This window comes from Panicum hallii, chromosome 9 (assembly GCF_002211085.1).
Source record: "Panicum hallii strain FIL2 chromosome 9, PHallii_v3.1, whole genome shotgun sequence".
NCBI lineage: Eukaryota > Viridiplantae > Streptophyta > Magnoliopsida > Poales > Poaceae > Panicum > Panicum hallii.
This window is the reverse complement of record NC_038050.1, coordinates 59,853,550-59,878,837: the sequence shown is the minus strand read 5'-3', so window position 1 is coordinate 59,878,837 and position 25,288 is coordinate 59,853,550.

Here is a 25,288-nt window from a genome sequence, read left to right as displayed (position 1 = left end):
TCAGGAGCTTTCCAACAAGTACTCATGGGCTTCAAACAATATTCGGAGCTAAGAGTTATGGCCTTCCGAAGTTGCCCCTTCCTGGAGGTCCGAACTGGTATGGTCCGATCTGATCATCCACACTCGCTTTCTTGTCGTGTTTGCTCTCCCTCCAATCTGGTTCATGTCCCAAGTTCCTAAGAATAAGAAAAGCATCACAAAAATTTAGTAGTACCTCATTCATGGATGATGGTTTATGGATAGCGAGGAACGAGTTTACCTGATAATTTAGCTCTCGTGCACGAGCTCTTGTCATTGGTCCTTGCTGCATAGTAGGCATGGGTGTATCGTTGGGAGGGATGTCCTCATCATCCTCCCCTTCTTGCATTTGAGTCGTCCTCGACTCAAGTTCATCTTCCTCACCCAAATATGGTTTCAAATCTGCAATGTTAAATGTGGGGCTAACCCCAAAATCTGCAGGCAACTCAAGTTTGTATGCATTATCATTGATCTTAGCTACAACTTTAAAAGGGCCATCAGCTCTCGGAAGCAAATTTGACTTCCTCAAATCAGGAAACCGATCCTTTCTCAAGTGCAGCCAAACCAAATCACCTGGTTCAAAAGTGACATGCTTCTTTCCTCTGCTACCACCAAGTTTATATTTAGCATTCATGGTTTCTATGTTCTCCTTTGTGGTCTCATGCATTTTCAACATCAACTTAGCACGTTGTTTAGCATCAAAATTCAATCTCTCAGAAGTTGGTAGAGGTAGCAAATCAATAGGGGCTCGAGGCACAAAACCATAAACAATCTCAAAAGGGCTCTTTCTAGTAGTAGAATGTTGTGAACGGTTGTAAGCAAACTCAACATGAGGCAAATATTTTTCCCACATTTTTATGTTCTTTTTCAAAATAGCCCTAAGCATGGTAGATAAAGTTCTATTCACAACCTCAGTTTGTCCATCAGTTTGGGGATGACATGTAGTGGAAAATAACAGCTTAGTACCTAATTTAGCCCACAAAGTTCTCCAAAAATGACTAAGAAATTTTGCATCACGATCTGAAACAATTGTGTTTGGCACACCATGCAAACGAACAATTTCACGAAAGAACAAATCAGCAACATGAGTAGCATTATCGGTCTTATGACATGGTATGAAATGTGCCATCTTAGAACATCTATCCACAACCACAAAAACACTATCCCTCCCCTTCTTTGTTCTAGGCAGTCTAAAACAAAGTCCATTGAAATATCCTCCCATGGTGCATTAGGAACAGGTTGAGGCATGTACAAACCATGAGGATTAAGGCGTGACTTAGCTTTTTGGCATGTTGTGCAATGATTGGGCCAAAAGAAATGATCAGCAAGGACGTCTTCTGTCTTCTTCACACCAAAGTGTCCCATCAGCCCTCCTCCATGTGCTTCCTGCAGTAATAACAAACGCACGGAGCTAGCTGAAATGAATAGCTTGTTAGCTCTAAAAACAAACCCATCAGTTAGGACAAATTTGTTCCAAGTTTTGCCCTCCTTACAGTTCAGCAACACATCCTTAAAATCATCATCATGAGCATATTGTGTTTTAATCGTTTCCAAGCCAAAAATTTTACAATCAAGTTAGGGCAGCATAGTGTAACGCCTAGACAAAGCATCAGCAATGACATTCTCCTTCCCTTTCTTGTGTTTGATGACATAAGGGAAAGATTCAATGAATTCAACCCATTTAGCATGCCTACGATTCAGTTTTGCTTGACTTCGAATGTGTTTTAAGCACTCATGATCAGAATGTATAACAAACTCTTTGGGCCACAAATAGTGCTGCCAAGTTTCCAAAGTTCGAACTAAAGCAAGCAATTCCTTATCGTAAGTAGAATAGTTCAAGCTGGGTCCACTCAATTTCTCACTAAAATATGCAACAGGCTTACCATCTTGCAGCAGCATGCCACCCAACCCAATTCCACTAGCATCACATTCAAGTTCAAATGTTTTGTTGAAATCTGGAAGTTGGAGCAAGGGTGCATGAGTTAACTTATCTTTGAGCACGCTGAAAGCTTCCTGTTGAGCTGCAGCCCAAGTGAAGGTTGTACCCTTCTTAGTGAGTTCATGCAACGGGGCTGCAATGGTGCTAAAGTCCTTCACAAAGTGGTGATAAAATCCAGCAAGTCCTAGAAAGCTTCGCACTTGGGTGACCATTGTGGGAACCGGCCAGCTGTGAACGGCTTCAACCTTGGCTTGATCGACTTGAATTCCCTGCAGTGTCACAACATAGCCAAGAAAAGAGACTCGATCTGTGCAAAAAGGTGCACTTCTCAAGGTTACCAAACAAACGTGCATCACGGAGAGCATCCAAAACAGCACGCAAATGATCCAGATGGTCTTCTAGTGATTTGCGATAGATCAGAATGTCATCAAAATATACCACAACAAATCTGCCAATGAAAGTGCGTAAAACTTCATTCATTAATCTCATAAAAGTGCTGGGTGCATTAGTGAGACCAAAAGGCATGACTAACCACTCATATAGACCGAATTTAGTTTTAAATGCTATTTTCCATTCATCTCCTAACTTCATGCGAATCTGGTGGTAACCACTATGCAAATCAATTTTTGAGAACACAATTGAGCCACTCAATTCGTCAAGCATATCATCTAGCCTAGGGATAGGATGATGATATCTGATTGTTATGTTATTAATCGCTCGGCAATCTACACACATGCGCCAAGATCCATCTTTCTTAGGAACCAAAAGGACAGGAACAGCGCAGGGGCTCAGAGACTCATGCACGTAACCTTTGTCGAGCAATTCTTGCACTTGGCGCTGAATTTCTTTAGTTTCTTCAGGGTTGGTCCTGTATGGTGCACGATTGGGCAAGGAGGCCCCGGGAATAAGGTCAATCTGATGCTCAATCCCACGAATTGGTGGCAGCCCCGGTGGCACCTCCTTTGGAAAAACATCCGCATACTCCTGCAAAAGGTTAGTGACAACGGGGGGCAAGGAAAGAGGTATGTCCTGAAGTAAAAACAAGGTTTGTTTGCAAATCAAGGCATAACAAACAGCAGTGGTAGCATCAATCTCATCCAAATCAGATTTAGTAGCAATGAAACATGCCCCTTTCAGCTTGATCTCATTTCTGTTATCATGAACAGATTTGGCACTTCTCTTTTTATGCTTCTCAAGTTCATTTGCCACAATCTGATTTTCACTTTTAGCCTGTTTCTGATTCTTCATTTTACTAGCTCTAGTAAGTTTATCTTTTAAAATTGCTTCAGGAGACATTGGATGCAACACAATCCTTTTATCATGGTATTGGAAGGAATACTGATTTGATCTACCATGATGCATAGAATCTTTATCAAATTGTCATGGCCTTCCTAGCAGAATACTACATGCTTGCATTGGCACAACATCACATTCAACAACATCTTTATAGGATCTGATGGCAAGATTAATTCGCACAAGTTTTGTTAGCTTTGCCTTACCGGTGTTATTCAGCCATTGAATGCAATATGGATGCGGGTGTGGTTGGGTGTTAAGCACAAGCTTCTCCACCATGTCGCTGCTGACCAAGTTGTTGCAACTACCTCCATCGATGATCACTCGACACGAACGCTCTTTGATGACACAATTTGTTTGGAACAATGTGTGCCGCTGATTTTTCTCCGCTTTCTCCATTTGTGCGCTCAGCCCACGCTGCACAATTAGGCTCTTATAGCGGTCGGCTTCAGCTGCATTAATATGTTCTTCCGAGCAGCCCTCACTTCCTGCATGGTCAGCCGCAAGCAATGCAAGTATATCTTTACCAAGTTCACTAGTAGATGAGTACTCACCATCATTTTTTACCACCAAAACACGCTTGCTTGGGCAGTCACACATGATATGTCCAAATCCCTTGCAGCGGTGGCACTGAACATCTCTTGTTCTACCTATGGATGCCACCGATGAAGTGGTTGCAGTAGGTTTTTGCGTTGTCTTTGCTTCTGAATTTGTAGGGTTGTCACGAGGCTTGTCGCTAGAAGGTGGGGCTGCTATTCGAGCTGACAATGAATAAGGTGCAGCAGCACATCCAGTTGATGGAATGCTTGAGCGGGGTTGCGTGGAAAAATTCCTCCGTGCAGAAATGTTAGTTCTGGTACTTGCACGTCATCCCTGCACTTCCCTTTCAGCTTTTCAAGCAAGATGGAACAAACGGGTTATGTTAGTGTACTCTTTATAAGCAAGGATGTCCTGAATTTTCCGGTTTAACCCACCCAAAAATCTAGCCATAGCAAGTTCCACATCCTCCTCTAAATTGCAGCGTAGCATGCCCATAGTTTTAACTGCTGCAGCTGGTTTAAAAGATCATGTGCATAGTAAGATGGAACAAATCTAGCCCTCATGATTCGTTTCAAAGCATCCCAAGTTTGTGGCATGTTATTAGGATTTTTCTTGCCATGTTCTATCCACCAAACGGAAGAAAAATTAGTAAATTCACTAGTTGCAGCCCTAACACATGCATTTTCAGGAAAATCATGACAAGTAAACTTTTGTTCAACAGCCATCTCCCAAGTAAGATAAGCATCCGGATTATATTTACCATCAAAAGAGGGTATCTTAAATTTTATCTTACTAAAAGCAATGTCATTGTTATGTACCTCATGTGGACGTTGTCCACCCATACCTCGACGGTTACGACGTAGACATCACTGGCCTCGATCCTCAACTTCGGTGTCAGCAGCATAATCAGCACCTGAATTTTCTGCGCCGTCCTCATCCTCTTGGCCACGTCCTCTATGCTGATCATTCGTCTTCGTGTGGAGCTTATCAAAGCGACTTAGAAGAGCAGCGAGACTCTTGTCCACGCGAGCAACCGTCATCTCTAAACTTGCAAGCTTGGTGTTGTTGGAAATCTGTGCGGCCTCCATTTGCCCAATCTTCTCATTTATCACCTGCAAATCATTATCAATTCCAAAGGTGTACTCCCTCACTTGCTTTTGAAAATGCTGTATGATGCCTTTGGTGCGAGGTGTAAGCAGACCTCCACCATCCTCGTCCTCACTCCCTGCACCTGCCATAGTTAGCTTGCAGCAAACAAAGTCACAAGAAGTTGCCTGCCAACTAAAGGAAATAGGTGGTGGCACACTATATGTTCACTCACACTTGTCCATTCAAGTTCTTACATGTTCTTACCAAGCAAGGCAGGAGGTGTCGGCAGCCAGCAAGAACAACACAAAAGGTTACACAAGCACAACCCCGTGATGTAGTAGATAATTTGTGGAGCTATAGGTGGCTGCAAACAAAACAAATCAAGGTACAGCTAGAACCATATTAGTCAAAGCAAGTTGAATAGACATTCATTGATGGTCCTATGTTGGTCCTAGTGCCAAATCAAGCTAGAGACATGAGACTGAACACAAATGTTGTCACACACCAAGACAGCAAGGAATGCAAGAAAACAACAGCTCTATTCCCTTCACTTTTTTTCTCTTCTCTTCTCTTTCTTATTTTTGCTCTTTCTTTTTCAGGGGCTAAAACTCTTTTGAAAACCCAACAACCCAAACAAAGGGATTGCTGCACACAACTCCTTTGAAATCAGTTCCAACATCTCAACTTTCAAACAGCAGGTCGTGAATCTCAAGTGCTATTGCGACGCGCTTAGAAGGAGTTAGGGAGCAAATTTAGATCCGTTGGAAAGAACACGAGATAAGCTTTCCAGATTGTATTTAAACATTCGAATCGGACATGTAACATAAGATATAGGACTGTTTTCTTCCAGTGCTCAGATCTAGGAAGATGGATTCGTGGTGGCAGAAATCACAGCGGAAATATGAATAGATTTGGTAGATTTCGTGGTGACTAAAACGTGACCAGAACTCAAAACTCTAAAGATTGAACCACTAAGAACCAGCAACTAGCCTAAACAATGCAACTGAAAACTCAACAAGCAAAAAACTAAGCAGAACAGCAAAAGCTCAAACTTGTTGTTGGGATTTTTAGATCTAGCCTATTTTTGTGTAGTTTTCTAGACTGTAGGTAAAGGGATTGGTAGAATCTCTCACCAAAAAAAACTTTGCTCTGATTACCACATGATGGAACCCGCTGGGGGTTTGCTCCCGATCTTTTGATGAGAGTGGGGGATAACTCGATTTGAGGAGGATCGACGTTGTGCTGCCCGACTACAACACCACAAGGGCTGCGCTGCGCCTTAGCGACAATTACACCGCCTCCAATTTGTGTTGTTCTTGCTGTGCCAAGAACAACATTGAACCTGCAAGCAAATCGAAGAACAAGTAAGAACATGTGGACAAGCAAACAGCACACAGACCTTGCCCAAAGGATAAATCTCATACACACGAAGTTGGGGTTCTGAATCGAGCAAACCAGGTGATCTAATCGACACACGCGTTTACAAGGAAGTAGCAACAGCTAAACTTACAACCAAACAAAACCCAAGTCTCAAATGGTGGCTGCTGGTGGTTTATATAGGTGGGGGGGGGGCTGCCAAGAGGCATGGGGGGTGTAAACCCTAACTTAGGATGGGCCCCTAGTGGGCTGAACTAGATACAAGGGCCTCAGCCCAAGACTGGAAGACTGAATGTTATTTTGGTGATTCTGCTTAACTCCTTTGGAATTTCATCTTGAGGTTGGATCCATCTGAAAGTAGACTTCAGGAGCTTTCCAACAAGTACTCATGGGCTTCAAACAATATTCGGAGCTAAGAGTTATGGCCTTCCGAAGTTGCCCCTTCCTGAAGGTCCGAACTGGTATGGTCCGATCTGATCATCCACACTCGCTTTCTTGTCGTGTTTGCTCTCCCTCCAATCTGGTTCATGTCCCAAGTTCCTAAGAATAAGAAAAGCATCACAAGAATTTAGTAGTACCTCATTCATGGATGATGGTTTATGGACAGCGAGGAACGAGTTTACCTGATAATTTAGCTCTCGTGCACGAGCTCTTGTCATTGGTCCTTGCTGCGTAGTAGGCATGGGTGTATCGTTGGGAGGGATGTCTTCATCATTGAGCCCTTGCCTTTTTAGGAGGGCTGGCCATTAGCCACCATGGCAGAAGAGTCAACCGAGCTAGTCGAAGCGAGTTCTGATGAGCTCATATCACGCCAGGTGCTGATGGCGGAGGAGGGCGAGGATGATGGCATCGCACCCAACGACGAACTTGATGTGATATCCGAAGATGAGGCCACAACCAATGCCGGCGATGAAAACGACGCCGATCGTGAGGCACAGAGGGCCAGGGACAGAGCTCGTGCAGTCCGACGAAGGAGGGTCAATGAGCGCATGCGATCTATGCATCGTGAGCTAGACGCCGAATTCACTGCCGTAAGCGAGCGGGGCTTCAGAACCCCGGTGGCCAACATCGCCAGGGTAACAGCTATACTCGAGCGCAGTAATGATCCAAACCTTCGTCAAGCACTTCGCTATGCGCAGAGGGCATGGATTCAGCTCGATCAACAAAACCCGGCGTCCGCAGTCAGAGAAGAACACGTGGGCGAAAGCCGTAGCTAGGCTCACAGTCGAACAGCAGGAGGCCGTCCTCAACCTCATCGCAGCAACAACAACGACAACGCTCGCGGGAGTTAGGCCACTGGCGGGAAGCAGCAGCCACCTCCAGGAGGCAACCCGCGACAGGCCAATCATCGGGATCCTCCAGAAGACCTGCGCCAGTGAATCAATGAAGGACGTGACGTGCGATCCATAATTGATTCTAGGCGCAGGGAGCGTGAGGTAGCCGAGACGGAGGGTACCAACTGCAGTGATCGTTTTCCAGCGTTCTCCGCACGGTTCAGCAGTTATAAGTACCCTGAGGGCTTCAAGCCGATTGGGATCACTAAGTATGATGGCAAGCAAGCTCCTCAGCAATGGCTATGTTGTTACTCCACCGCCATTGAATTCGCAGGAGGCTCCAACAACACTAAGGTCATCTACTTCCCGATGGCTTTGGACCCTGCGCAGCTCACGTGGTTGGAGAGCCTCAGCAACAACTCGATCGACTCCTGGGAGCAGCTCAAGAAAGTCTTCATCGACAACTTCCAGGGGGCGATCACCCGTGCAGGTACTCGTCATGATCTTGCTCAATGTAAACAGGAATGTAATGATTTCCTATGGTCCTATACATGCCATTTCTTCAACGTGCGCGCCACCATTGCGAATATCTCAGAGGAAGACATCATCGACTACTTCTACAACGGCATCACCAAACTAGGCATCTATAGAGACATTGGCCGGAACAGACCGAAAACTATCGTAGGGCTTCACGACATGATGCCCGACTGGTTTGAGCAGGAGGAAAAGATGCGGGAGCGGTTCCCGAGGTGCAATGACAGCAACCTGAGGTGCCCAAATGACAACCGTACCGACAAGAGCCAGTGGGACTACTCGGGTCCATCCCAAAAGCGCAAGCCAGACGACCTCATCGCGGCTGTGGATCGTCCTTCGTGAGGCAGGAAGACAACAACGCAAGAGGAGTTTGAAAAGCTCCTGCAAAAGAAATGCCCATGGCATCCAGGTGCCAATCATGCGGCAATTGATTGCTACCACCTCCAGAGGACATTCAGCAATCCCGGTGGTGGAAAGAAGAACAAGCCAGCGGACAAAGAACCTGAAGAGGATGACCAAGGGGACAAATCGCACAGCTCAAAGTTCCAGGATGCCACGACAACCATCAACATCATCTTCGGGGGAGATGAGGACTTTAGTTCCAGGCGGGAACAGAAACTGCTGCTCCGAGAGATCATGTCTGTTGAGCCGGCGGTACCACGACCACTCCGTTGGTCGAAGGTCCCCATCTCGTTCTCACGCGATGATCAGTGGACAAGCTTCTTGGAGCCTTCCCCCTGGTCCTGGACCCGGTGGTGGTAGAAGTCAGGCTCACCAGAGTACTCATCGACGGCGGAAGTGGTCCCAACCTCATCTTCACAAGTATTTTGAGAAAGATGGGTTTGGACTTCATGGACATGCTCGTTCCAAGCAAGTCTCCTTTCTACGGCATTGTTCCAGGTAATGCAGCGCACCCACTTGGCACGGTGGTTCTTCCAGTCACCTTCGGCACGAGGGAGAACTACCGCACCGAGTTCATCAAATTCGAAGTTGCCAACTTTGAATCTTCTTATCATGCCATACTGGGCAGACCGGCACTGGTTGTGACATTTAGGTATTTAGGATTAACACACACTAGATTCTAGTATAAAGTGTGTATGTTTGATCTTGTGTATGTGTGCTAAAACTTTAATGCAAAGGCAAAAGGATCTTTTTGTAATTCTGGAAAATTTAGGTCCTTTGTTGTAAAATGGGTGAGAATGGGAAGTAAAATCAAAAACATGTGAAGGTTGTTTTGCAAAAAGGCAAGAACTTACTTTTAAACCACAAATAGAGGTGAAACTAGCCTAAGGATTCAAGTGGAGTGTAGATTTTAAATAGGATTTCTCTGAAGTTTAAAGCTTTGCCAAGTTTTAAATTAGATTCAAATCCTTAACTCTTTTGAAACTGAACCTTAAAGCAAAGTTGTAGGTCTTGCTGAGCTCTACACTTTTGCTTTTGGGCATATTTTTATTTGAGCTATGGTTTGAAAGTTCACTCAGCTTTACAGTGGAGTCCCTGCACTTTTGGAGAATTGCAAATTAGTCCTCCTTCGTCTACCAGCAGTCCTCTCTCTGTTTCTCTCTACGCCGACCCCGCCGCCCTCACCGGCCGATTTTTTGAGCCCCAGCTGCCCCGCGCCGCTCTTCTCTGCGCCACGTGCCGCTCCAGCACAGCGCCTGCCGCTCCCCACCCCGCGCTGGCCCTCTCCCTGCTCCTCCACATCGCGCCGCCGTCGCCCGAGCTGCCACGCGCACTGCCGAGCTTGCCAGCAGCTGCTCCACCTGCGCTGTGCTCCTCTTGGGCTTAAAGCTCGCCCAGGAGTCCGTCTCGACTTCTTTTACACACTCCACTGCACCGCATTGCCTCTCCTTTCTTCCTCCACTCGAGTACTCTCGCCGGAGCTCCGCCGCTGCCTCGGCTCGCCGTCGACAGCCGCCTCTGCCGCCTCCCACCCCTGATCCAGTGCTCCAGCAGCACCCCCGCCAACCACTAATGCTCACAGGCCTGCCCAATTCCGCTCTCCTGCACTAGATCGACCGGACCACCGCGCCGGTGTGCTCGAGCTTCCGCTGCCGCTCGGTCTCGTCGTCGTTCCGATGATCCACTGCTTCTTAGCCCCAGCCAAGCACACCACCAGCACCACATCACCCCGTGGAAGCTTCCTAGCTACTTCCCCGCCGCTCTCCTGCCTTCCGGCCACCGGAACGCCGTCGCCGCCCCTCGGAGCACGGCCGCTTGCCCCTTCTCGCCGTCGAACCACTGCCTCGGTCCCTCTCTTCTCCAACACCGGCCACCCCCGTGACCGCCGTGAGCTCCTGAATCTTTTCCCCCACTTTCCCCTCGCTGACGGTGAGCCCCCTCGCCGGAATTTGATCGCCACCGATCGGCATCCTTGTGTAACCCGGCCAAGGACCCAATTGCAAAGATTTAAATCTTTTCAGGGGCCTTTCTGTAAAAAATCAGAACCCCCAATTTAAATCAGCCAACTTGGAAAATCCATACGAATTTCTAGAAAAATCAAAAAATGGCCAAACCAATTTTGTTGTACTCCAGAAGTTTAGCTCTACAACTTTTATTACTGAAGTGCAGTGTAAAACAAAATATTTGTTTAGTTATTTTAAAGTTTAACAAAAGGGTATCTTGAGCATAACTTTTGTATGCTAGCTCTATTGTTTGTGATTTTTGGTATGTAGCCTGTTTAGGGAATGAATAAGCTGGTGTAAAAATTTTACCTACAGTATTGAACTCTAGCTTGAAATAATTTAAATTTACGTAAATCAAGTTTGAAATGGTTTAAATTTATTCAAGCATGTTACTAAGGTTTTCATGCTTAGATCTTTTTACCATGTGATGTTCTGTAATAAAATAGTTCATAGTAAATCTTTCAAGAATTTGTAGCACTGTTTTGCCTAAGATTTGAATTTAAACTTAACATTGGAACTAAATTCCAAATGCTTTAGTTTTTTTTAGAAAATTATGAAAAATTCATAGTAAGCTCTTCTGCTAGAAGAAAACTTATCTAGAAAAATTCAAGGCCATAGCCTTTGTGGATTTCAAAATAAAAATCAAACTTGTTAACCTAATTCAATTAATTCAACTAATTGAATTAAGATACCAATAGTAGGTTTATATTTAAATCTCTTGCTTGATGAAATTGTGTATATCAATTTGTTAGATTGCAACTTTATCATGAAGTAAAATTCTTAACTCAAGAGCCACCTAATTCAAATTATTGCATATCATGTAGAGTCAACGACACTCGACGACGGAGACTACGAGCTAGTCTCGGAACATGAGCAAGGGTTTTCTAAAGACCCAGTGAACGTCGTCGAGAATTTAACTGAAGCCCCGAACGAAGGTTCGGAAGTCTCTAACATCCCTGACCTCCACCCGCTCAAGAAGGCAAGCCCCGATGCATAACCCAGTATTTTAAATTACTACACTTATACAGTTTTATACTTATATATCTATATTATGCATTAAGTCTAGGAGTTGATATGGAACCCTAGATGCATGGATATTAGGAACCTATTTATTGTGCCTGAGTCCTTATCGAATAGATACTTTGCTAATAGGACCGGCAGAAGTCGAGTGATTTCCTGTCACTCGCGCAATATAGGAGTTGAATGTTTACTATTCTGCAATCACTATAAGGATGATGGACGGGGTCATGTGCAGTATCATGACTTGAAAGGTTACCCCATCTGTGTTGATAAAAGTTGATAAGGTCGCAGTGTGCGGTAGCTGTGGCTAAGCGTTTGAAAGTACTAGCCACATGCCGTGAATTATGGAAAGCGGCAAGCCTAGTAACCAATCGGCCCGAGGAGTGGACATACCTCCCACCACTCATAATTTGGTTTTTCGTACATGCACCGACGTGCGGGAATACATTCCGCACAGCGGACAGGAGTACGGTCATGTAGTCGCACTACAGACGTATGTCCTGCACATTGGATGTGCGTATGGTCCTACAGTCGCTTGTGGTGGCCCTGATCCACGAGTCGAAATGAAAGGCAAACGGTTGTTTTGGAATGATCATTGGATGTTCCAAGCATGTGAGTTAGGTTTACCCTTGCAAGGTTATGAAACTCGATTCAGAATCGTCCGTTTCTCGCGGAGATTGAGACTGCTTACCTAGAATGATTAATGACACTAGAATCTTAAAGCTAAAACATGAAAATTAGATCATACTCTTAGTCGCTTTTCAGCAAAAAGAAAACCAGAACCTCTCAACCCTTCATGATTTAGTTATGGGCTAAGTATACCCAAGCTCGGTTAAGTCTTGCTAAGTATTAGTATACTCAGTCTTGCTAGTCTGCTTTTCAGGTATGACCGGTGTGAATCAAACGGATAATCCAGCCTGGCCTTTCTCTATTCCGTTTGGCTGGTCCGTGGAGTGGGATCCGTCCCCGGCTGGCAATGACCCTCCGGAATGACGCCATGTTTAGGGCGAAGCATGGTGCCAACTTTTGCGATGTGTAGTCGCGATGTTAATAACTTTCTTCCGCTGTGACTCTAGACAAGCTGTTTAGCTTGTTGTTCAACATTGCATTCTTTTGTTCAACAATGGATTATGCATGCACGTACTATTCATCCTCACAACCAAAAACAACTGCCGAATATGTTCGGACTTACGCGGTTAATTTCGGTGGCATAACCCATACGTCTTTCACTAATAACTAGTCCATAAATCCCATCCGTCTTAACCTATTAGTCGTGGTTAGTGTACCTACAAAAGATTACATATATATATATCATGAACCTTTCATGGCAGCACAACATGAAAGTGTCCCCAAACAGTACTGTTCACTATAGAAACAGTATCTGTACAATTACCGCCGTACAGACAACGTTAACATACGTTATCGAAACAACGTATTCACGGGGGTACCGCAAAATGCGGGGGGTATGAACAGCGATTGCCATACCCTACGCCGAACCATATACTCCCAATATAATCAACCTAAGTTGATATATTGGTAGCATCTCAAGTAGGCCACTGCTTGAGAAACAGCGTTCGGTTCGTATCACCGACGGGAAGGTTAACTCCCCAGTTAGTTGAGGATCCTTACCTTCTTACCTCACAATCGCAGGTGCCATTACAGAATGTATGGTTGAGTTGTGCATGAATTTAAGTTTAGACAGAAAGTAGTGCTGCAAGTCAGAACTATCTATACATATATATATATATTCTAGCAGCCACCTGATATTTTCCCATATACATCCCTAGGGCTTTGCGTTCTAGCACCAACCTTAACGAATCCAACGTACGTTGTAAACTCATTTGTTGGCCAATTTTATCCTGAAAATACTTTTTAAGAGCTACTGCAGTTGTAGAAGTAAACCTACAGCTCTGATACCAGCTGTGGCAGAACCGCCTGAATTATCCCGGTTCAAGTGCGCTAGTCATCGCTATAGAGCCGGTAATAACTCAACGCACTTCAAACGGAACAATCCATTGGTCTGTCGGGTCTCCGCCCGATACAACCACGGTTCAAGAGGATCGAAGCAGGTTTACCTCGCATGAAGGCGAGTTTACAATCATGGTACAGCTCATCAACTTTTAATTTACAGATATACAAACATTATTACAAACCTTGTTCAAACTTAAAGTGAAATTTTTACAAACAGGGTTTAAACCGACAAGCCAAACAGCTTGTCCATGCTCACAGCGGAAGGAAAGATAAACACGCGACTACATTCGTCACAAAGGTTGACACCATGCTCAGCCCAAGGCCTGGTGTCACTCCGGAGGGTCACTGCCAGCCGGGGACGGATCCCACTCCACGGACCAGCCATGTGGAACAGAAGTTGGCCACGCAGAACTATCCGTGGGGCTCTTGAAAGTTATACCTGCAAATGGTACTAGCAAGACTGAGTATTCTAATACTCAGCAAGGCTTACCTGGAATTGGGTATACTTTAGCCCGTAACTAGACTCATGAAGGCATTGTAAAGGCTCTGGATTTATTATCAGCTGAAAAGCAACAAAGAGTATGAACTACTATCAAATTTTAGCTTTCATATTCTAGTTGATTATCCATTCTAGGTTAGCACCTACACTAAACAAGCAAGGTAGAGATTATCGTTCATCAAGATTGTTCCATCATTAGTTTCACTTCTTACTCTATGTGGCAGAAGGAATAAGCAGTCTCAATTTCCGCGAGAGACGGACGATTCCGAATCGAGTTTCAACCTTGCAAGGTAAATCTAACTCACACACTTGGAACATCCAAAGATCGTTCCAAAGCAACCGTTTCCCTCATATTCCGGGTTATGGATCAGGGCCACCACAAGCGACTGCAGGACTATACGCACACCAATTGTGCAGGACATACGTCTGTAGCGCGACTACATGATCGTACTCCTGTCTGCCTTGCAGAACGCACTCCCACACGTCGGTGCGTGTAAACATAAAATAAAAGTCGAGTGGTGGAGACATGTCCATTTGCCGAGCCATTCAGGTACTAGGCTTACCGCTTTACCATATTTCGCGGCATGTGGCTAGTACTTTCAAACGCTTAGCCACCACTACCACACATATCGACCTTATCAACTTTTAACAAAACAGACAGGGTAAAATTTCAGGTCATGATACACCACATGACCCTGTCCATCATCCTTATAGTGCCGGCAGAATGGTAAACATTCAATTCCTATATGGCGCGAGTGACAGGAAATCACTCGACTTTTACCGGCCCTATTTAGCAGAGCGTCTAAAGCGATAAGGGCTCGGGTACAATACATTGGATTCCTAGAAATATGCAACTAGGGTTTCAATTCAACTTCTAAGAACTTAATGCACAAGTATATATATAAACGTAGATTGCAGTGTAAATAAAATAGTGGGTTTATGTCCGGGGCTTGCCTTCTTGAGTGGGGTTGGGGGCAGGAATGTCAGAGACTTCCGAACTTTAGTTCGGGGCTTCAGTTAGATCCTCGGCGACGTTTATCGGGTCTTCGAAAAACCCTTGGTCTTGTCCCAAGACCAACTCGTAGTCTCCGTCGTCGAGCGTCGTTGATTCTACATGATATGCAATAATTTAATTGAGATGGTGCTTGAGTTAAATACTTTATTTCACGATAAAGTTGCAATCCAATAATTAATATACGTGAACTCATGAAACAAGGGGGTTTAGTCTTGAATTATCATTTATAATTAAGTTATGATTATAGTATTGGATTTACTGAAAATAGGAACTAAGATATTTGAATTTGAATTCAAATTTCAAGTTTAAATTCAAAATTTAGGTAAATAGAATTATAAAGTCTTGAAAATTTAATTATAGACTAATTATTAACACATTAGATTATGACAAAAGATCTAACTACTTAGGCCTAAGGAACATGCTTAGTTAATTTCAAATCATCTCGCATTTGAATTACCAAAAATCAAAATAATTTAAACTATAAAACAGTATTAAGTTTGAAACTTTTACACAACCTCACACATGGCCTATAGAAGTTACATACCAAAAATCATAAGAAACAAAGCTAACATGTAGAAGTTATACACAATATACCTTTTAACCTTAAGTTTAAAATAGATTCAAAAGTATTCAGTTTCAAACTAAACTTCATTAATAAAAGTTGTAGGGTTTGAAATCTAGTTTCCAACAAAATTAGTTTGGCAATTTTTGAATTTTTCTACAGTTTTCTACAATTTTTACAACTCAGCAGCATCATTCACATGAAATAACAAACCATTTAGGGGGGGGGGCTCAGTATTTTGCGCTTGGGTCCCTAGAACAAAAGATGGACTTGCACATATACCCCTGCCAGGCCCCGACGGCGGTCGGACGATCTGCCCCGGTGCGTTCTCGCCGGCGGCGAGGTGACCGGCGGGGGGGGGGGGGGGGGGCTGACCGGGCAGGATCTACGGGACCTAGGGAGCTGTTTGGAAGGGAAGGTGCTCGACGGGCGACAGTGGAACATGGCCGGCGACGGGGACGTGCGGCGGCCGTGTCGGTTCACCGGCGTTCCCGACGAAGGACCAGTGAACATGAGCAAGCAAGGCGCGCACGAGCATCAGTGAGCTGCGGGGGGTCGACCTGAGTACCTGGATGAGCTGGAGATCAAGCGGAAGGGGCTGTCGACAGTGAGGTCGATCTCGGGCGGCTCCGGTGAGAGGTGGCATGGGGTGGGGGCGATTCCGGCGAAGGAGGGCCGGGGGCTGGACCGGATCAGGTCAGGTAGCTAGGGGAGAAGGTGGGGAAGCGATGGGCCGTGGGGATTTGGGCGGGGTGGCGTGGTCGAGGGGAATTCCGGCGAGGAGCATGGGGCGGGCTTCGGTGGCGCAAGGAGGAAGAAGAGGAAAACAGGCGAGGACACGGGGTTTGGGTCGGGCTTTATAGGAGCGCATTGCTTCGTAGAAGAGAGGGGGAGAAGAAGTGGTCACGGGATTGGGCTCAAGACAGCGGGCGGCGCTGGCGGTTCCCTCGGATGCGTGGCAACTGCTCGGCTCCGGCGGCCCGACGTGGCAAGGCGGGGGGAGGACAGCGGAGGCAGCACGGGCGGTGGGAGGAGGAATGGGGCGACGTGTGGAAGGGCGGCGCAGAGCTGTAGGAGCTTGTTAAGCGGCCGGCGGCGGTGGGTCACGCGTGTGCATGGAGGCAGAGGAGATCGGGGACTCGAGGAAGACGATGGAGGACTTAGATGCAAAAAGCAGAAAAGCCAGGGACCCTACTATAATGTATAGATAACTTTCCAACCAGTGTTCAAATGGAGATGGGCCCAAAAGCAAAAGTATATGGTTTTTCAAAATATACAACTTTGCTTTAAGGTTCATCCACAGAAGAGCTAAGGATTTGCAATTAATTTGAAATTTAACAAGATTTCTAAACTTTGCATAAATCCTATTTTAAAATTACACCACATTTATATCCAAAGGGTAGTTTCACCTACTTTTGCGATTTAAACACAAGTTTTTGATTTTTGCAAAATAACCCTCATACATTTGATTTCTACCCTCCATGTTTACCCATTTAGCACAAAAGGACCTTTATTAAAATATAATTATATAAATAACCCTTTTCCCTTAGTACTTAAGTTTTTAAACATTCTTTTACCCTATTTTGCACATAACCTCGCACTAAAACTTAGAGTGTGACAATACTATTTACCTGAGTGTCACAGCCTTCCCCCCTAAAAAGAATCTCGTCCCGAGATTCCGGAACAGGACAGATTGGAATGATTAGGTCCGGAGGTTGGCTTGAAGGAAGTCTGGGAAATTGTGTTGTAGATAGGATTCAGTTTCCCACGTTGCTTCTTCTTCCGTATGATGGTTCCACTGAATTTTGAACATTCTAATGGTTTCTCTTCTAGTGCTTCTTTCTTTAGTGTCTAGCACTCTAAGGGGATGTTCTGTATAGGTCAGATTAGGTTCGATTTTGATGGTTTGGGTATCGATGATTTTGGTAGGAACTTTGACGCATTTCTTAAGTTGTGACACATGGAAGATGTTATGAATGGCCGCTAATTGAGAAGGAAGTTGAAGACAGTATGCTACGGGTCCACAGATTTCAAGGATTTCAAAGGGTCCGATGTATCGAGCAGCAAGTTTTCCCTTTACGCCAAACCTTTGGATACCTCGAGTAGGAGATACTCGAAGATACACGAAGTCTTCGATTTGAAACTGTAATGGTCTTCTTCGTATATCAGCGTAGCTTTTCTGTCGAGATTGGGCTACCTTTAGATTGTCCTGTATAATCTTTACCTTATCCTCTACTTCAATAACTAGGTTGGGTCCAAAGATTTTACGCTCGCCGGTTTGTGACCAACTCAAAGGAGTTCGCCACCGGTGACCGTACAATGCTTCGAACGGGGCTATTTTGAGACTGGTCTGATAGCTGTTGTTGTACAAGAATTCTGCCAATGGCAAGCATTTGTCCCAATTCTTGTCATACTGGAGGACACAGGCTCTAAGCATATCTTCCAATATCTGATTTACTCTTTCAGTCTGTCCACCCATTTGAGGATGATATGCAGAGCTTTGGATTAACTTAGTTCCAAGAGCATCTTGAAATTGCTCCCAGAACCGAGCGACGAATTGTGCGCCACGATCAGAAATTATCGTCTTAGGTATTCCATGAAGATGAACAATTTGATCCAAGTAAATCTCGGCATATTTCTTGGCATTATGTGTAGTATGTACAGGAAGGAAATGTGCAGTCTTGGTCAATCGATCAATGTTTACCCAAATAGAGTCATGCCTCAGAGAAGTATTGGGCAAGCCAACAATAAAGTCCATACTGATATCCTCCCATTTCCAAGAGGGAATAGGTAGAGGTTGAAGAATACCAGCAGTTTTTAAATGACTGGCCTTGACTCTTTGGCAGATATCACATTCGGAGACATACTTGGCAATTTCTCGTTTCATCCGAGTCCACCAAAAGTTTTGTTTTAGATCCTGGTACATCTTGGTACCGCCGGGGTGCATAGAAAATTTAGATAGGTGGGCTTCGTCCAATATCTGTTTACGGAGTTTATGGTCCTTGGGTACAACGATACGTTCGTTGAACCATAAGACTCCTTCTGGATCTACTCGGAACCATTTATACTTTCCTTCTTCTTGTGTTATGTTCTGCTTAATAATTCTGACTCCTTTATTGCGTTGTTGAGCTAGAACAATACTATCCTTAAGTGTGGCTTCAACCGAGAGATGGTTTAAGTCACCTTGGGGAATGATTTCTAGATTTAGCTTTCTCATTTCCTAGCAAAGAGTCTCTTTGAAAGCTTCTACAAACAAGCAAGAGCAATGTGCCTTGCGACTGAGTGCATCCGCAACGACATTGGCTTTGCCTGGATGATAGTATACTTCCAAATTGTAATCTTTGATAAGTTCTAGCCAGCGTCTTTGCCTCATATTCAAATCTGCTTGTGTAAAGATATACTTGAGGCTTTTGTGATCGGTATAAATGTGACATTTCGTACCCATCAAATGATGTCTCCAGATCTTTAAGGCATGAATGACTGCTGCAAGCTCAAGATCATGGGTAGGGTAGTTTTGTTCATGAACCCGGAGTGCTCGTGATGCATATGCAATTACTCGGTTGTCTTGCATAAGCACACAACCAAGTCCGGTTCCTGATGCATCACAATAGATGTCAAAAGGTTTTGACACATCTGGTAGAGCTAGAACTGGAGCAGTCATAAGATGATCTCGGAGAGTGTGAAATGCATCTTCGCATTTTTGATTCCATGAGAATTTGACACCCTTCTTTAGTAGTTCGGTCATAGGTTTGGCTATTCTAGAGAAGTTAGGAATGAAGCAGCGATAATAGCCAGCTAGACCAAGAAAGCTACAGATCTGATGGACTGTTGTGGGAGGTTTCCAATCCATCACTTCTTGTACTTTACTGGGATTGACGGATATACCGTCACCAGAGATGGTATGGCCTAGAAATTTCACAGTATCTAACCAAAACTCGCACTAGGAAAATTTGGCGTATAAGTGGTGGTCTCTTAATCGCTGAAGGATGACATGAAGATGTTTGGCATGATCTTCTAGGTTTTTGGAATAGATCAGAATGTCATCAATGAAGACCACAACAAATTTGTCGAGTTCTTGCATGAAGACAGAATTCATGAGATACATGAAATATGCTGGAGCATTGGTGAGACCAAATGACATGACTAGATATTCGTATAGACCATATCGAGTGGAGAAGGCCATTTTTGGAATGTCACTTGGCCGGATCTTAATTTGATGATAGCCGGAACGAAGATCAAGATTAGAAAACACTTTAGCTCCGGCTCGCTGATCGAAAAGAATATCAATGCGGGGTAGGGGATATTTGTTTTTGATAGTTACCGCATTGAGAGGACGATAGTCTACACGTAGCCTTAGGCTATTATCTTTCTTCTTCACAAATAAGGCTGGACAACCCCATGGTGATGCACTTGGATGAATGAAACCCTTGTCTAAGAGGTCTTGGAGTTGGATTTTCAACTCGGCCAACTCGTTAGGAGGCATACGGTAGGATCTCTTAGAGATAGGGGCTGTACCAGGTTGGAGTTCAATGATAATCTCGATAACTCTATCTAGGGGTATTCCAGGCAAATCGTCTAGAAAGACATCTGGATATTCACAAACGATAGGGATATCCTTTAGCTTGATCCCACTTGTAGCGTAGGTGCAAGGGTTAAGGTATTGCTGTTGTGGGAGATAGAGAATGGTAGGTTCATACTCAGGTGAATCTATCTCCACAGTTCGGAAAGAGATATCTAATGACACATGATGCTCGGTCATCCAATTCATATCTAAGAGGATATCCATTCCCTCTAGGTCTAATAGTAGTAAATCTATCCTTATTAGATTTGTACCCATTTGAATTGGCATGCTTCTATAGACTTGGTTTGAGGAGATTTTGCCGCCAGGAGTTGTTAGCATATATAGCCCACCAATAGGATAAAGGTCCAAGCCTATTTTAGTTCCAAACTTTGCACTGACAAAGCTATGGGTGGCACCAGTATCAAAAAGAACAATTACTGGGTAATGGTTGATAGAAAAAGTACCCGTCATTACTGGTGTCCCTTCGGGGAGTTCGGAGAGTGTGGTGAGGTTCACCCTTCCTTGGCGGACCTAGACCACTTGCCTCTTGCCCTTGCCCTTGCTGGTTGGACCAGATGTTTGCCCTTCGAAAGACTTCCTAGGTTGAGGGCAATCCTTGATGAAGTGGGACAGGCTTCCGCAGTTGAAACAACGATAGTTGCCTTGATTGACAGGCGGAAAGCTCGGCCGCGGACCTTGTTGTTGTTGCTGCTAAAATTGAGGTGTCGATGGTCGGTTGAATCGTGCCTGTTGGGGTGGTCTAGCTACCCATCTGCCAGGCAAATTACTTCAAGGCGGGGCTCAAGGAGCAGTGCTTGGGACCAACCGATACCTTGATGGTTGCGAAGTTGTAGGCCCTGTGGGTGTCTTCCTTTTCTTTTCTGCTATGTGTGCTGAGATGCAGTCTTCCTGAGTAATAGCCATGTTGACCAGTTCATTAAAATTGTCGGCCCTTACCAAATTCAGTTGTTCTTTAAGTTTGGTGTTTAGGCCTCAGCGAAAACGATCTCTTTTGCGGGCATCACTGTCCGCATGGTATCCTACGTACTGGCACAAGTGGTTGAAAATTTGTGCGTATTGCATGACAGTGCGGGTTCCCTGAGTCAGGTTCAGAAATTCATTGAGCTTTCGTGCAATGAGTCCTTCGGGGATATGATGCGCTCGAAACGCAGTCCGGAACTCATCCCAGGTGACGACATGATTGGCAGGCTGCATGGCATAAAAATGATCCCACCATAGACTTGCTGTGCCACGGAGTTGCTGGGCTGCAAAAAGCGCCTTGTTCTCATCCGAACATGGGGCAGACAATAAAGCAAACTTGGATTCGATGGTACGAAGCCAAGCATCGGCATCGAGGGGTTCATCCGCCTTATGGAATAGTGGAGGCTGGGTACTGAGGAAGTCTTGATAACTGGCCAATAAGGGTTCATCTCGACCTCGAGATTGCTGATGGAAGTGGCCCATCTGAGCCTGCACAAGCTGTTTGAGGAGTTCTGTTTATCGGGCCATAACCTCGGCCAGATTTGGAGGTGGCGGTGGCAGTTGCTGAGAACCGCTGGCCTGATCTGCCCGGAATCTTTCCGGGGTTCCGCGGGTAGCTCCAACCATCTGAAAAAAGGAGATATCCATTGTCAATCATATCCTTACTCCAACTTCAGATGATATACAATTACCAAAATGTAATTCATATGCTCCATTCAATCAACTCATTTCAGATGCAAGGATAGTGAGCAAGATGATTAAACACAAGATTTGGATTACTACTCAAACACTGGCTGTTCTTACATCTTACATCAACGTACTTTAATTACCATAAGCCATTCATAAGTACACATGCCACATATAACACAACAAGTGGCTCAAGACCTAAGTATACTACGCACTCCCTATGTTACATCTTTCTACACTAAATACAGCTAAGACATCACCAACTCAAACCAACTAATAGTCATCAAAGTTGCCAACCGATGACTGACTGCCTGAAGAAGAATGATGGGGACTGATAACAGGATCTCCGTGCTCAGAATCGATCTCGGAGACTCCTTCAATTTCTTCAGGATCTTCTTCCTCTTCAGGAGCTGGTACAGCAGGAGGTGCTGGCTGCTGTTGAAGTTCATTGATCTGGGCTTGGGCATCATCAACCTCGAGAATGAGGTTGTGGATCTGTTCCTGGAGAAACTCAATGATCGTGTTGCGTTGGGTGATTATCGCATCACTCTAATTGATTTGGTCTTCCCGGTGACGAATAGTCTCCTCACGTGCAGCGATAATTTCATCCTTTTCTGCCACCAAGGCTTGAAGCTGCGCAGTCTGGGTGACTTGTTGGTCAGCGTTCCTAAAGTGACCTTGCGCGATACTGATCAGTTGACCCATACCGTGATGTAGTAGAAGCTGGTAGTGATGCTGAACACTCATAAACCTCATAGTACCCTGAAGCGCTTCTTCTGTCGAGCCCTCCAACCTGTGACCTTCAGGGACTACCCTGAGATTCCACTCAGGATCGTTGGGATCTGTGGTAGAAAATAATCCGATAGGCTGTCCTGCAACCTCCCTTGGATGTTGATCGCAGAACAGGTAGATAGCTTCGAGAGTGGCTCCCTCAATCGTATCAACTATACGATGACCCACCACATTAACTTCAATGGGCTGCCATTGGGAGCGAAATGGATGTTGGGGAATAGTCATTATGACTCAACATCAACGAACACCTTCTTCCTGATACTCTACTGCGTCATACTGTGGAGGCTCGGTATAGAGGAGTGAACGTAGTGACTCCTAGAGAAGACGAGGGAAACCCTCCCAATGCAAGGCATTTGTGTGGAGATGCCCTCCGGATCCCAGAAGACGTTGGAAGGGGCTGCCATCTGCAACAAGAATGCAAATGGTGAGACTTAGTTACCTTGCTGAGAAATCACAAGGTAAATGGATCGAGATAATCAATTCTGATAACAGTAAAGACTGGAAATCAGATGGATACTTAAGATACTCTATTTAGAACTACCATGAGAATCCTATCAACCCATTCTAGAGATAAACAACACACTATTCATCCTTAACAGAATTAAACATACATTGCATTCTTTTGTTCAACAATGGATTATGCATGCACGTACTATTCGTCCTAACAACCAAAAACGACTGCCGAATATGTTCGGACTTACGCGGTTAATTTCGGTGGCATAACCCATAAGTCTCTCACTAATAACTAGTCGTTAAATCCCATCCATCTTAACCTATTAGTCATGGTTAGTGTGCCTACAAAAGATTACATATATATATCATGAACTTTTCATGGCAGCACGACATGAAAGCGTCCCCAAATAGTACTGTTCACTATAGAAACAGTATCTGTACAATTACCGCCGTACAAACAACGTTAACATACGTTATCGAAACAACGTATTCATGGGTGTACCGCAAAATGCGGGGGTATGAACAGCGATCCCATACCCTGCGCGGAACCATATATTCCCAATATAACCAACCTAAGTTGATATATTGGTAGCATCTCAAGTAGGCCACTGCTTGAGAAACAGCGTTCGGTTCGTATCACCGACAGGAAGGCTAACTCCCCAGTTAGCTGAGGATCCTTACCTTCTTACCTCACAATCGCAGGTGTCGTTACAGAAAGTATGGTTGAGTTGTGCATGAATTTAAGTTTAGACAGAAAGTAGTGCTGCAAGTCAGAACTATCTATACATATATATATATATATATATATATTCTCTAGCAGCCACCTGATATTTTCCCATATACATCCCTAGGGCTTTGCATTCTAGCACCAACCTTAACAAATCCAATGTACGTTGTAAACTCATTTGTTGGTCAATTTTATCCTGAAAACACTTGTTAAGAGCTACTGCAGTTGTAGGAGTAAACCTACAGCTCTGATACCAGCTGTGGCAGAACCGCCTGAATTATCCCGGTTCAAGTGCGTTAGTCATCGCTATAGAGCCGGTAATAACTCAACGCACTTCAAACGGAACAATCCATTGGTCTGTCGGGTCTCCGCCCGATACAACCACGGTTCAACATGATCGAAGCAGGTTTACCTCGCACGAAGGCGAGTTTACAATCACGGTACAGCTCATCAACTTTTAATTTACAGATATACAAACATTATTACAAACCTTGTTCAAACTTAAAGTGAAATTTTTACAAACAGGGTTTAAACCGACAAGCCAAACAGCTTGTCCATGCTCACAGCGGAAGGAAAGATAAACACGCGACTACATTCATCGCAAAGGTTGACACCATGCTCAGCCCAAGGCCTGGAGTCACTCCGGAGGGTCACTGCCAGCCGGGGACGGATCCCACTCCACGGACCAGCCATGTGGAACAGAAGTTGGCCACGCAGAACTATCCGTGGGGCTCTCGAAAGTTATACCTGCAAATGGTACTAGCAAGACTGTGTATTCTAATACTCAGCAAGGCTTACCCGGAATTGGGTATACTTTAGCCCGTAACTAGACTCATGAAGGCATTGTAAAGGCTCTGGATTTATTATCAGCTGAAAAGCAACAAAGAGTATGAACTACTATCAAATTTTAGCTTTCATATTCTAGTTGATTATCCATTTTAGGTTAGCACCTACACTAAACAAGCAAGGTAGAGATTATCGTTCATCAAGATTGTTCCATCATTAGTTTCACTTCTTACTCTATGTGGCAGAAGGAATAAGCAGTCTCAATTTCCGTGAGAGACGGACGATTCCGAATCAAGTTTCAACCTTGCAAGGTAAACCTAACTCACACGCTTGGAACATCCAAAGATCATTCCAAAGCAACCGTTTCCCTCATATTCCGGGTTATGGATCAGGCCACCACAAGCGACTGCAGGACCGTACGCACACCAATTTTGCAGGACATACGTCTGTAGCGCGACTACATGATTGTACTCCTGTCTGCGTTGCAGAACGCACTCCCACACGTCGGTGCATGTAAACATAAAATAAAAGTCGAGTGGTGGAGACATGTCCATTTGCCGGGCCATTCAGGTACTAGCCTTACCGCTTTACCATATTTAGCGGCATGTGGCTAGTACTTTCAAACGCTTAGCCACCACTACCACACATATCGACCTTATCAACTTTTAACAAAACAGACAGGGTAAAATTTCAGGTCATGATACAGCACATGACCCTGTCCATCATCCTTATAGTGCCGGCAGAATGGTAAACATTCAGTTCCTA